We start from the raw sequence: 12,929 nt of genomic DNA on the forward strand, positions 1-12,929 counted from the left end.
GGCCACACTACCTGAAAAGCGGCCATATGCATCAGCTCGTTGGGCCAAATATGTGATGTCTACTGCAGCAGTAAAAAGTGAAGACATTTCCTTCAGACACTTGTGTCAAAAGGATGGAAAGGCATAGTCAGCATGGAGCCTGCCGAGCTTACAAAGCCTGAGAGACTTTGGTGACAGGAAACACTGAATTATGTCACGTTACAAGGGATCCTATCTTGTGAAATGACAGTGGTGGGATTTGAGCCCATCAGCTCGTTGGGCCAAATATGTGATGTCTACTGCAGCAGTAAAAAGTGAACACATTTCCTTCAGACACTTGTGTCAAAAGGATGGAAAGGCATAGTCAGCCAGCCAAGTGTAGAAAGCATGAGAGACTTTGGTGGCAGGAAACACTGAATTATGTCATTTTACCAGGGGGTTCAGCTTGAGGAACAGGAGTGGTGGGATTTGAACCCACGCCTCCTGAGAGACTGGAGCCTTAATCCAGCGCCTTAGACCACTCAGCCACACTATCTGAACATCAGCAAAATGCATCAGCTCGTTGGGCCGAATATGTGATGTCTACTGCAGCAGTAAAAAGTGAACACATTTCCTTCAGACACTTGTGTCAAAAGGATGGAAAGGCATAGTCAGCCAGCCAAGTGTAGAAAGCATGAGAGACTTTGGTGGCAGGAAACACTGAATTATGTCATTTTATCAGGGGGTTCAGCTTGAGGAATGGCAGTGGTGGGATTTGAACCCACGCCTCCTGAGAGACTGGAGCCTTAATCCAGCGCCTTAGACCACTCGGCCACACTACCTGAAAAGCAGCCATATGCATCAGCTCGTTGGGCCAAGTATGTGATGTCTACTGCAGCAGTAAAAAGTGAACACATTTCCTCCAGACACTTGTGTCAAAAGGATGGAAAGGCATAGTCAGCACGGAGCCTGCCGAGCTTACAAAGTCTGAGAGACTTTGGTGGCAGGAAACACTGAATTATGTCATTATACCAGGGGGTTCAGCTTGAGGAATGGCAGTGGTGGGATTTGAACCCACGCCTCCTGAGAGACTGGAGCCTTAATCCAGCGCCTTCGACCACTCGGCCACACTACCTGAAAATCGGCCATATGCATCAGCTCGTTGGGCCAATTATGTGATGTCTACTGCAGCAGTAAAAAGTGAACACATTTCCTTCAGACACTTGTGTCAAAAGGCATAGTCAGCCAGCCGTACAAAGCCTCAGAGACTTCGGTGGCAGGAAGCACTTAATTATGTCACTTTACGAGGGATCCTAGCTTGTGAAATGGCAGTGGTGGGATTTGAACCCACGCCTCCTGAGAGACTGGAGCCTTAATCCAGCGCCTTCGACCACTCGGCCACACTACCTGAAAAGCGGTCATATGCATCAGCTCGTTGGGCCAAATATGTGATGTCTACTGCAGCAGTAAAAAGTGAACACATTTCCTTCAGACACTTGTGTCAAAAGGATGGAAAGGCATAGTCAGCATTGAGCCTGCTGAGCTTACAAAGTCTGAGAGACTTTGGTGGCAGGAAACACTGAATTATGTCACGTTACAAGGGATCCTATCTTGTGAAATGGCAGTGGTGGGATTTGAGCCCATCAGCTCGTTGGGCCAAATATGTGATGTCTACTGCAGCAGTAAAAAGGGAACACATTTCCTTCAGATACTTGTGTCAAAAGGATGGAAAGGCATAGTCAGCCAGCCAAGTGTAGAAAGCATGAGAGACTTTGGTGGCAGGAAACACTGAATTATGTCACTTTACTCGGGATCCTAGCTTGTGAAATGGCAGTGGTGGGATTTGAGCCCACGCCTCCTGAGAGACTGGAGCCTTAATCCAGCGCCTTAGACGACTCGGCCACACTACCTGAAAAGCAGCCATATGCATCAGCTCGTTGGGCCAAGTATGTGATGTCTACTGGAGCAGTAAAAAGTGAACACATTTCCTTCAGACACTTGTGTCAAAAGGATGGAAAGGCATAGTCAGCATGGAGCCTGCCGAGCTTACAAAGTCTGAGAGACTTTGGTGGCAGGAAACACTGAATTATGTCATTTTACCAGGGGGTTCAGCTTGAGGAATGGCAGTGGTGGGATTTGAACCCACGCCTCCTGAGAGACTGGAGCCTAAATCCAGCGCCTTAGACCACTCGGCCACACTACCTGAAAAGCGACCATATGCATCAGCACGTTGGGCCAAGTATGTGATGTCTACTGCAGCAGTAAACATTGAACACATTTCCTTCAGACACTTGTGTCAAAAGGATGGAAAGGCATAGTCAGCATGGAGCCTGCCGAGCTTACAAAGTCTGAGAGACTTTGGTGACAGGAAACACTGAATTATGTCACGTTACAAGGGATCCTATCTTGTGAAATGGCAGTGGTGGGATTTGAGCCCATCAGCTCGTTGGGCCAAATATGTGATGTCTACTGCAGCAGTAAAAAGTGAACACATTTCCTTCAGACACTTGTGTCAAAAGGATGGAAAGGCATAGTCAGCCAGCCAAGTGTAGAAAGCATGGGAGACTTTGGTGGCAGGAAACACTGAATTATGTCATTTTACCAGGGGGTTCAGCTTGAGGAACGGCAGTGGTGGGATTTGAACCCACGGCCACACTACCTGAAAAGCAACCATATGCATCAGCTCTTTGGGCCAAGTATGTGATGTCTACTGCAGCAGTAAAAAGTGAACACATTTCCTTCAGACACTTGTGTCAAAAGGATTGAAAGGCATAGTCAGCATGGAGCCTGCCGAGCTTACAAAGTCTGAGAGACTTTGGTGGCAGGAAACACTGAATTATATCATTTTACCAGGGGGTTCAGCTTGAGGAATGGCAGTGGTGGGAATTTAACCAACGCCTCGTGAGAGACTGGAGCCTTAATCCAGCGCCTTAGACCACTCGGCCACACTACCTAAAAAAGCGGCCATATGCATCAGATCGTTGGGCCAAATATGTGATGTCTACTGCAGCAGTAAGAAGTGATCACATTTCCTTCAGACACGTGTATCAAAAGGATGGAAAGGCATAGTCAGCATGGAGCCTGCCGAGCTTACAAAGTCTGAGAGACTTTGGTGGCAGGAAACACTGAATTATGTCACTTTACAAGGGATCCTATCTTGTGAAATGGCAGTGGTGGGATTTGAGCCCACGCCTCCTGAGAGACTGGAGCCTAAATCCAGCGCCTTAGACCACTCGGCCACACTACCTGAAAAGCGGCCATATGCATCAGCTCATTGGGCCAAGTATGTGATGTCTACTGCAGCAGTAAACAGTGAACACATTTCCTTCAGACACTTGTGTCAAAAGGATGGAAAGGCATAGTCAGCATGGAGCCTGCCGAGCTTACAAAGTCTGAGAGACTTTGGTGACAGGAAACACTGAATTATGTCACGTTACAAGGGATCCTATCTTGTGAAATGGCAGTGGTGGGATTTGAGCCCATCAGCTCGTTGGGCCAAATATGTGATGTCTACTGCAGCAGTAAAAAGTGAAGACATTTCCTTCAGACACTTGTGTCAAAAGGATGGAAAGGCATAGTCAGCATGGAGCCTGCCGAGCTTACAAAGTCTGAGAGACTTTGGTGACAGGAAAGACTGAATTATGTCACGTTACAAGGGATCCTATCTTGTGAAATGGCAGTGGTGGGATTTGAGCCCATCAGCTCGTTGGGCCAAATATGTGATGTCTACTGCAGCAGTAAAAAGTGAAGACATTTCCTTCAGACACTTGTATCAAAAGGATGGAAAGGCATAGTCAGCCAGCCAAGTGTAGAAAGCATTAGAGACTTTGGTGGCAGGAAACACTGAATTATGTCATTTTACCAGGGGGTTCAGCTTGAGGAATGGCAGTGGTGGGATTTGAACCCACGCCTCCTGAGAGACTGGAGCCTTAATCCAGCGCCTTAGACCACTCGGCCACACTACCTGAAAAGCGGCCATATGCATCAGCTCGTTGGGCCAAATATGTGATGTCTACTGCAGCAGTAAAAAGTGAAGACATTTCCTTCACACACTTGTGTCAAAAGGATTGAAAGGCATAGTCAGCATGGAGCCTGCCGAGCTTACAAAGTCTGAGAGACTTTGGTGACAGGAAACACTGAATTATGTCACGTTACAAGGGATCCTATCTTGTGAAATGGCAGTGGTGGGATTTGAACCCACGCCTCCTGAGAGACTGGAGCCTAAATCCAGCGCCTTAGACCACTCGGCCACACTACCTGAAAAGCGGCCGTACGCATCAGCTCGTTGGGCCAAATATGTGATGTCTACTGCAGCAGTAAAAAGTGAAGACATTTCCTTCAGACACTTGTGTCAAAAGGATGGAAAGGCATAGTCAGCCAGCCAAGTGTAGAAAGCATGAGAGACTTTGGTGGCAGGAAACACTGAATTATGTCATTTTACCAGGGGGTTCAGCTTGAGGAACAGGAGTGGTGGGATTTGAACCCACGCCTCCTGAGAGACTGGAGCCTTTATCAAGCGCCTTAGACCACTCAGCCACACTATCTGAACATCATCAAAATGCATCAGCTCGTTGGCCGAATATGTGATGTCTACTGCAGCAGTAAAAAGTGAAGACATTTCCTTCAGACACTTGTGTCAAAAGGATGGAAAGGCATATTCAGCCAGCCAAATGTACAAAGCCTGAGAGACTTTGGTGGCCGGGAACACTGATTTATGTCATTTTACCAGGGGGTTTAGCTTGAGGAATGGCAGTGGTGGGATTTGAACCCCATCAGCTCGTTGGGCCAAATATGTGATGTCCACTGCAGCAATAAAAAGAGAGACTGGAGCCTAAATCCAGGGCTAATAGTACCATATTACCCCACTAGAGAGCTCATAGCACCATATTACCCCTCTCCAGAGCTCATAGTACCAGATTACCCCACTAGAAAGCTTATGGTATCATATTACCCCACTAGAGCTCATAGTACCATATTACCCCACTAGAGAGCTCATAGTACCATATTACCCCACTAGAAAACTGACATTACTATATTACCCCACTAGAGAGCTTATAGATTTACCCAGTGATTCCGTCAGTGAGTCGTCGTCTCCTGTCTCCTACTTCCTGTCTCTTTCCTCCTGTCTCCTACCTCCTTCCTCCTGCCATGGCCTTGCTGATACCCCTCCTCTCTACCTCCTACCTCCTGCCATGGCCCTGCTGATGCCCCTACTCTCTACCTCCTACCTCCTGTCTCCTGCCTCCTGCCTCGTGTCTCCTATCTCCTGCCAAGGCCCTGCTGATGCCCTCCTCTCTACCTCCTTCTGCTTCATGGATTGTGGTTATCTGGATCATGGACCATGCCTATACTACTCATTATATGAATAATTTCTGTCATATTCATGTAATGTGCTGTAACTCTGTTACGTTATTCATTCTGGTCACATGACATCTATTGCTTCTGTCCATCCGGGGAGAGAGTTCCTCCTCTGGTGCTCTCCTGAAGGGTTCTTCATTTTTCCCTGTGAAAGTTGTTTTTCTGTTTTTTGGGAAGTTTTTCCTGATTCGATGTGAGGTCCCGGGACAGGGATGTCTTATGTGTACAGATTGTAAAGCCCTCTGAGGCATATTTGTAATTTGTGATTTTGGGCTGTACAAAATAATCTGAATTGAATTGACTTGTATTGAATACACGCTGAACAGGCCTTTGCAAATAGTCTGCCACTTCTGAACTTTGCAAAAGAAGTACTTTTTATTAACTGAAATACCATTTGCTATATAAGGTCTAGAAAAGGCAAATCCATCTCCATCATGTTTTTTATTTATTTACAAATCGAGTGAGCAGTCATGCATTTCAAACATAAAAGCAGCAGTAAGGAACTAGGGTCCTCCATTGTAGTCTGCACTGGGGCCTGTTTTAACTACTTCAACCCTCTAATGAGTAATTGACAAATACATCTTTGAATCTCTACAACGGCAGTTGCTCAAGTTTAGCCCTCCAACAAATTCATACATGGCAAAACCCGGTTAAAAATCATTAGAAAAAAGTGGTATACTTACTGAAGAAGGTATTTTGGCTCCAACTGAAGAACATGTATTTAAGTGCAGTTGTAAATGTGATTTATTGACAAGAATAACTACCATCAATATCAGCGGTCTGTGCATCTTCTGTGCTTTCATTTTACAACATCGATATCATGCGGTGTTACACCCAGGTTTTGGTCAAACCAACAGCATACAATGATAACTCCTATAAAACATACATACATACAGTATCTATACAGGATATATCTATATTGATGAGTCATGTACAGCGGATTTCCATGGTGCTAGAATCACAATAGTGGAATACAAAGAAGGGACACTTTCTGATGGATCAGAACAACTTCCTGTGGTGCACCTTGGATGGCTGGCATGGAAATGAACATGTGGTGTTCACTACTTAGGACTTTGAAACAGTTTGTCGTTCTTCCAGGTTGCCATTAATTTTCATTCACTTAGTATTCCTGTATGAAAATCAAATAACTGAGTCTTGGGAGTGTGACATTTGCAGTCCATCATAGTAAAATTCCTGTCTATACTTTGGCAAATTTCTGTTGCATGATTGACATATTTGATCCCATTCTGTAATAGATGATAGTTTGGGCATTTTCAGGCGGTCGGCACGCTCCCAGTCTGGAGTAGCAGACAGGAGTACCAGCACTGGAGCAAAGTGATGTCATGCTGTAAACACTGTTTAGCCGCTCCACCTTTAAGAGAGCAAAGGTACATTTCCCTTTCAGCTCCGTTCCCCCTCTGAAAGGGCTGTCTGACGGCAAGATGAAGCAGTGAAAACACTCTAAATATAGCGTATACTTTAATGGATATAGATTTTTTTAGGTGGGTATATTGCAGCTGGCGCTGTCCAGCAGCATAGTGCTTTGCTCTGGTGTTGGTGTTCCTTCTTGTTTCTCCAAACTGGGGTTGTGCTGACCACCATCTACAATAGGTAATACACTATGGATTAGTACCTTCAAAACACCCAAACTATTTCTTTAAATAGACAATGGCTATCTGAAAGGCAGGTAATGGGATTTCAATAAACATGTTTGTCCCGTGTAAAGGTATCATCTGATACAAGCGTTACAGACCGATACCAATGTTTTCAGACAGAAGCTGCGTGCTTTGTATAGATGTCAAGATGTCAGTTTGGGCATTTTTTGATCCTCCCTATGCTACAACAGTAGCAAGATCATGGGAGAAAAACGTCTCCACAAACATGTCAGCTATTCCATGGCAGCCATCTTGGGAGGCATATCCAGCTACAAGACTACTCCTCTGGATTAGATTGACTGTATATATCTAAATCCTATGATTAGAGACATCAGAAGTCAACAGTTCAACATCGTCACTACACCAGATAAAGAATAGGCACTATTTTTCAAAGACAAAACATTTCAGGCTTCATTTCCATTGACGTTACCTACTCAAATCTGTTTACCAAATTGTTCAACTGCGTGTGAAGATGCATTCTGGAATTTCCAAATTGTTACAACCTGTATCTTAAAGCTGCATTAATTGATTTCCAGGCTACTTGAGGCAAGAGGACAAGCTGAAAACACAACGTTGCCATACTATAAAAGCTGTAATGTATAGCGTGTTTGCAAATCTTTGTCTCTTTATATATCCGGCAGACACTGAGCAACATTATCAGTATTTTGAGTCATGTCTCAGATGGCCTGAGAAATCCAATCAATCAGTCTCTTTAGCTGCTAATTGCTCTACTATGTTCACCAGCTAGTTGTCAACTTGTTCTGTCAGCTGTTTGATGCTGGGCTTGTATTGTATAGTGGGTTCATCAGAGCCTTTTAGCTGAAAATAGCTGCTAGCTGCTCTTAGAAGAAAGGTTAATAAGAGCATAGTTCGCATTCTGGAAAACAAAACAATGAGCAACACATCTTCATATAGAGCTGAGCTTTACTGCGTTGTTGGGTAAAAATGATCAGGTTCATCACTGTGAGTGTCTCTTTCTACACTGCACATCGTCCTTTGATCCAACTATTCAATGATCCAGCTACTCTTTGAATGGCTGAAAAAACAAGGAGGAACAGCATTAAAATGAATTCCCTTGCTTAGATAGCCAAGTCACACTATGGGTTTACGAAAAAAAATCTTCAAAAAGGCAAGTTGAGTATTTCTGTTTAAATATATCCGAGCTAAAAAACAAAACAGGAAACAAATTCTGTCAAATGAGAAAGAACTGTTTCCATGCTGACTCGAGCACAATTTGGTCCTAGATTTGAGCAGGTGAAAGAAGTCTGAGCTGAAAGCAACATGGACAGACATGGACAGGACTGCACAGTGATCCACTTTCTCACTAGTCAGTTCTTTTGCACTTATACTAAATTGCACAGCGTCATTTGGGCCTTGTTATTACAAAGAGCAAAAGGACATTTCATCGCTTAAGCAGAGAAACCCTGCAGGGTTTGTAGTTGAAACCACATTTGGAAGAAAATGAACATTAAGCAGCAAATAGAGAAATTAGGCACCTTAAAAGCATCTCCAAATGTCTTCAACAGTAGATTGTCAAGTCAAGGGGTTATAAGATACAGAATCATTCTTATATATTGTTTCCAACATTACTCTGTCCTCATTGGTGCAGAGAAACAAGCAGCTCCATTAGTTTTGTGTACGTTGGTTCAAATTCTTGTATGAAGCAAATCTAAAGACAGAAGCTGTACCCTCTTCTCATGAACATGCAGCTTTGCTCTTAGATTCTCAACGTGTGTTTGTGGTTAACACAGCTGCCTTCCAGGCAATGGAACCTGTCTGAGTCCAGGCTGTGTATGCAGCAACATGTGTGTGCAGCAACATGTGTGTGCAGCAACATGTGTGTGCAGCAACATGTGTGTGCAGCAGCAGCAACATGTGTGTGCAGCAACATCCGTAATCTGAAAGTCTTCTCAACATCTTAAACAGGTTCAACATGATTTGCACTGTATTAAAGCTGCAATTCATATACAAATATCTGTGACTTGAATTCTAGTTTGTTTACTCAAGTGAACACAATGATCACTAACATGGCTGATCCATGCATACTCAACATTAGAAATTCATGTTGGTCAAGAGGATGAATGTTAACTAAGGGAGATGCTCTTCTCAAATTATTTAGACAGCTAAAACATATATATATATATATATATATATATATATATATATATATATATATATATATATATATATATATTACATACAAATCTTACATAACTTCCGAGGTTTTGCTACTTTTCCTTCTTCCTAAATTAATACATACCTTAGTTGTAAAATGTGACTTCTAACTAAATGTTCCTTTTATAATTAATTAAAAAATGGTCCTACTTTTACATTAATTTCCCAAGTTGAGTGCTTAATGTTTAACCACATGTGATCGTCAAAATGAGCACAAACCATCAGTACAAGGAAGAATGTACACAAACTAGAACTAAAGCTACAGATAGAGACCCGTTTCACTAAAGTGCATCATCACGCCGAGACATACCATGTGACAACAGATCAAAGATTTAGATATTATTGTAATGAACCTGTTTTTAATTAATTAGTGTTTTTTATCATTTGATTGACTAATCAGTTTATGAAATGTCAACAATTAGATTCATTATAAGTTCCCAGAGCTCATGGTGATATATTACAATTGTTTATCTTCTCTGACCGACAGTCCATAAACACACACATATTCAATATCCATTACATGTCAGAGAAAAGCAGCAAATCATTAGCCACAGGTGAGGTTCTCCAGATGTCAGTCAGTCCAACATGTTTTCCAGAGTAAAATATCCTAACAAATATTAGATAGACTGTCATGAAGTCTTTTACAGACATTCATATCAACAGCTGACGTTTCATCTAGTTTGGTTTATGACCACACAACCTGCAAAACGAATGACATTCCCATCAGCCTCAGCTGAACGTTGTGTTTAACCGCCGTTAGCTGCTGACATGACATGTCCATGTGTTAGCTGCTGACATGATAAACATTGTCATGTTCACGTGTTAGCTGCTGACATGATAAACATTGTCATGTCCACGTGTTAGCTGCTGACATGATAAACATTGTCATGTCCATGTGTTAGCTGCTGACATGATAAACATGTTCACGTGTTAGCTGCTGACATGATAAACATTGTCATGTTCACGTGTTAGCTGCTGACATGATAAACATTGTCATGTTTACGTGTTAGCTGCTGACATGATAAACATTGTCATGTTCACGTGTTAGCTGCTGACATGATAAACATTGTCATGTTCACGTGTTAGCTGCTGACATGATAAACATTGTCATGTTCACGTGTTAGCTGCTGACATGGTAAACATTGTCATGTCCATGTGTTAGCTGCTGACATGATAAACATGTTCACGTGTTAGCTGCTGACATGATAAACATTGTCATGTTCACGTGTTAGCTGCTGACATGATAAACATTGTCATGTTCACGTGTTAGCTGCTGACATGATAAACATTGTCATGTCCACGTGTTAGCTGCTGACATGATAAACATTGTCATGTCCATGTGTTAGCTGCTGACATGATAAACATGTTCACGTGTTAGCTGCTGACATGATAAACATGTTCACGTGTTAGCTGCTGACATGATGAACATTGTCATGTTCACGTGTTAGCTGCTGACATGATAAACATGTTCACGTGTTAGCTGCTGACATGATAAACATTGTCATGTTCACGTGTTAGCTGCTGACATGATAAACATATTCACGTGTTAGCTGCTGACATGATAAACATTGTCATGTTCACGTGTTAGCTGCTGACATGATAAACATTGTCATGTTCACGTGTTAGCTGCTGACATGATAAACATGTTCACGTGTTAGCTGCTGACATGATAAACATTGTCATGTCCATGTGTTAGCTGCTGACATGATAAACATTGTCATGTTCACGTGTTAGCTGCTGACATGATAAACATGTTCACGTGTTAGCTGCTGACATGATAAACATTGTCATGTTCACGTGTTAGCTGCTGACATGATAAATATTGTCATATTCACGTGTTAGCTGCTGACATGGTAAACATTGTCATGTTCACGTGTTAGCTGCTGACATGATAAACATTGTCATGTTCACGTGTTAGCTGCTGACATGATAAACATGTTCACGTGTTAGCTGCTGACATGGTAAACATTGTCATGTTCACGTGTTAGCTGCTGACATGATAAACATGTTCACGTGTTAGCTGCTGACATGATAAACATGTTCACGTGTTAGCTGCTGACATGATAAACATTGTCATGTTCACGTGTTAGCTGCTGACATGATAAACATGTTCACGTGTTAGCTGCTGACATGATAAACATGTTCACATGTTAGCTGCTGACATGATAAACATTGTCATGTTCACGTGTTAGCTGCTGACATGATAAACATTGTCATGTTCACGTGTTAGCTGCTGACATGATAAACATGTTCACGTGTTAGCTGCTGACATGATAAACATTGTCATGTTCACGTGTTAGCTGCTGACATGATAAACATTGTCATGTTCACGTGTTAGCTGCTGACATGATAAACATGTTCACGTGTTAGCTGCTGACATGATAAACATTGTCATGTCCATGTGTTAGCTGCTGACATGATAAACATGTTCACGTGTTAGCTGCTGACATGATAAACATTGTCATGTTCACGTGTTAGCTACTGACATGATAAACATTGTCATGTCCATGTGTTAGCTGCTGACATGATAAACATTGTCATGTTCACGTGTTAGCTACTGACATGATAAACATTGTCATGTTCACGTGTTAGCTACTGACATGATAAACATTGTCATGTTCACGTGTTAGCTGCTGACATGATAAACATTGTCATGTCCACGTGTTAGCTGCTGACATGATAAACATTGTCATGTCCACGTGTTAGCTGCTGACATGATACACATTGTCATGTTCACGTGTTAGCTGCTGACATGATAAACATTGTCATGTTCACGTGTTAGCTGCTGACATGATAAACATGTTCACGTGTTAGCTGCTGACATGATAAACATTGTCATGTTCACGTGTTAGCTGCTGACATGATAAACATGTTCACGTATTAGCTGCTGACATGATAAACATTGTCATGTCCATGTGTTAGCTGCTGACATGATAAACATTGTCATGTTCACGTGTTAGCTGCTGACATGATAAACATTGTCATGTTTACGTGTTAGCTGCTGACATGATAAACATTGTCATGTTCACGTGTTAGCTGCTGACATGATAAACATGTTCACGTGTTAGCTGCTGACATGATAAACATGTTCACGTGTTAGCTGCTGACATGATAAACATGTTCACGTGTTAGCTGCTGACATGATAAACATTGTCATGTTCATGTGTTAGCTGCTGACATGATAAATATTGTCATGTTTTAGCTGCTGACATGATAAACATTGTCATGATCACGTGTTAGCTGCTGAAATGAGCATTTAAGGTAGCTTCAAGCTATGTTGGGTAGCACTTTAAAATAAGTACACACTATTTAACATTAGTAAAGCATGAGTAAACACTTAATTCATAATTTATAAAGCATTATTCCAACATGAACACTCATTGGTAGCTCATTAGTATGCAATTCATAAACACAGCTATAAATGTTTCATTCTTGATTAATAAGCTTGACTATTATGCGTTTCATGATTGGGTTTTCATACTTTATAAATGATGGATTCCCCCATTTGTAAAATAAGTATTAAGGACTTATAAATGATTAATAAGATCTGTTAGTAAATTATAAAACAATGTATTTAAATGTCTTGTAAATGCTTTGTAAAGCGTAGATAGTCCTCACTTTAGCTGGGGTCACAGAACATACTTAACTAATACTTAACTAACGAGTAGTAACTACCTGAAGTAATTGTGAATTGCAGCTATAAGGCCTTAATACTTCATTTACAAATGGGGAATCCATCATTTATAAAGTATGAAAACCCAAGCGTATGAATCAAGAACAAAA

This window comes from Taurulus bubalis, assembly GCF_910589615.1.
Source record: "Taurulus bubalis genome assembly, chromosome: 9".
NCBI lineage: Eukaryota > Metazoa > Chordata > Actinopteri > Perciformes > Cottidae > Taurulus > Taurulus bubalis.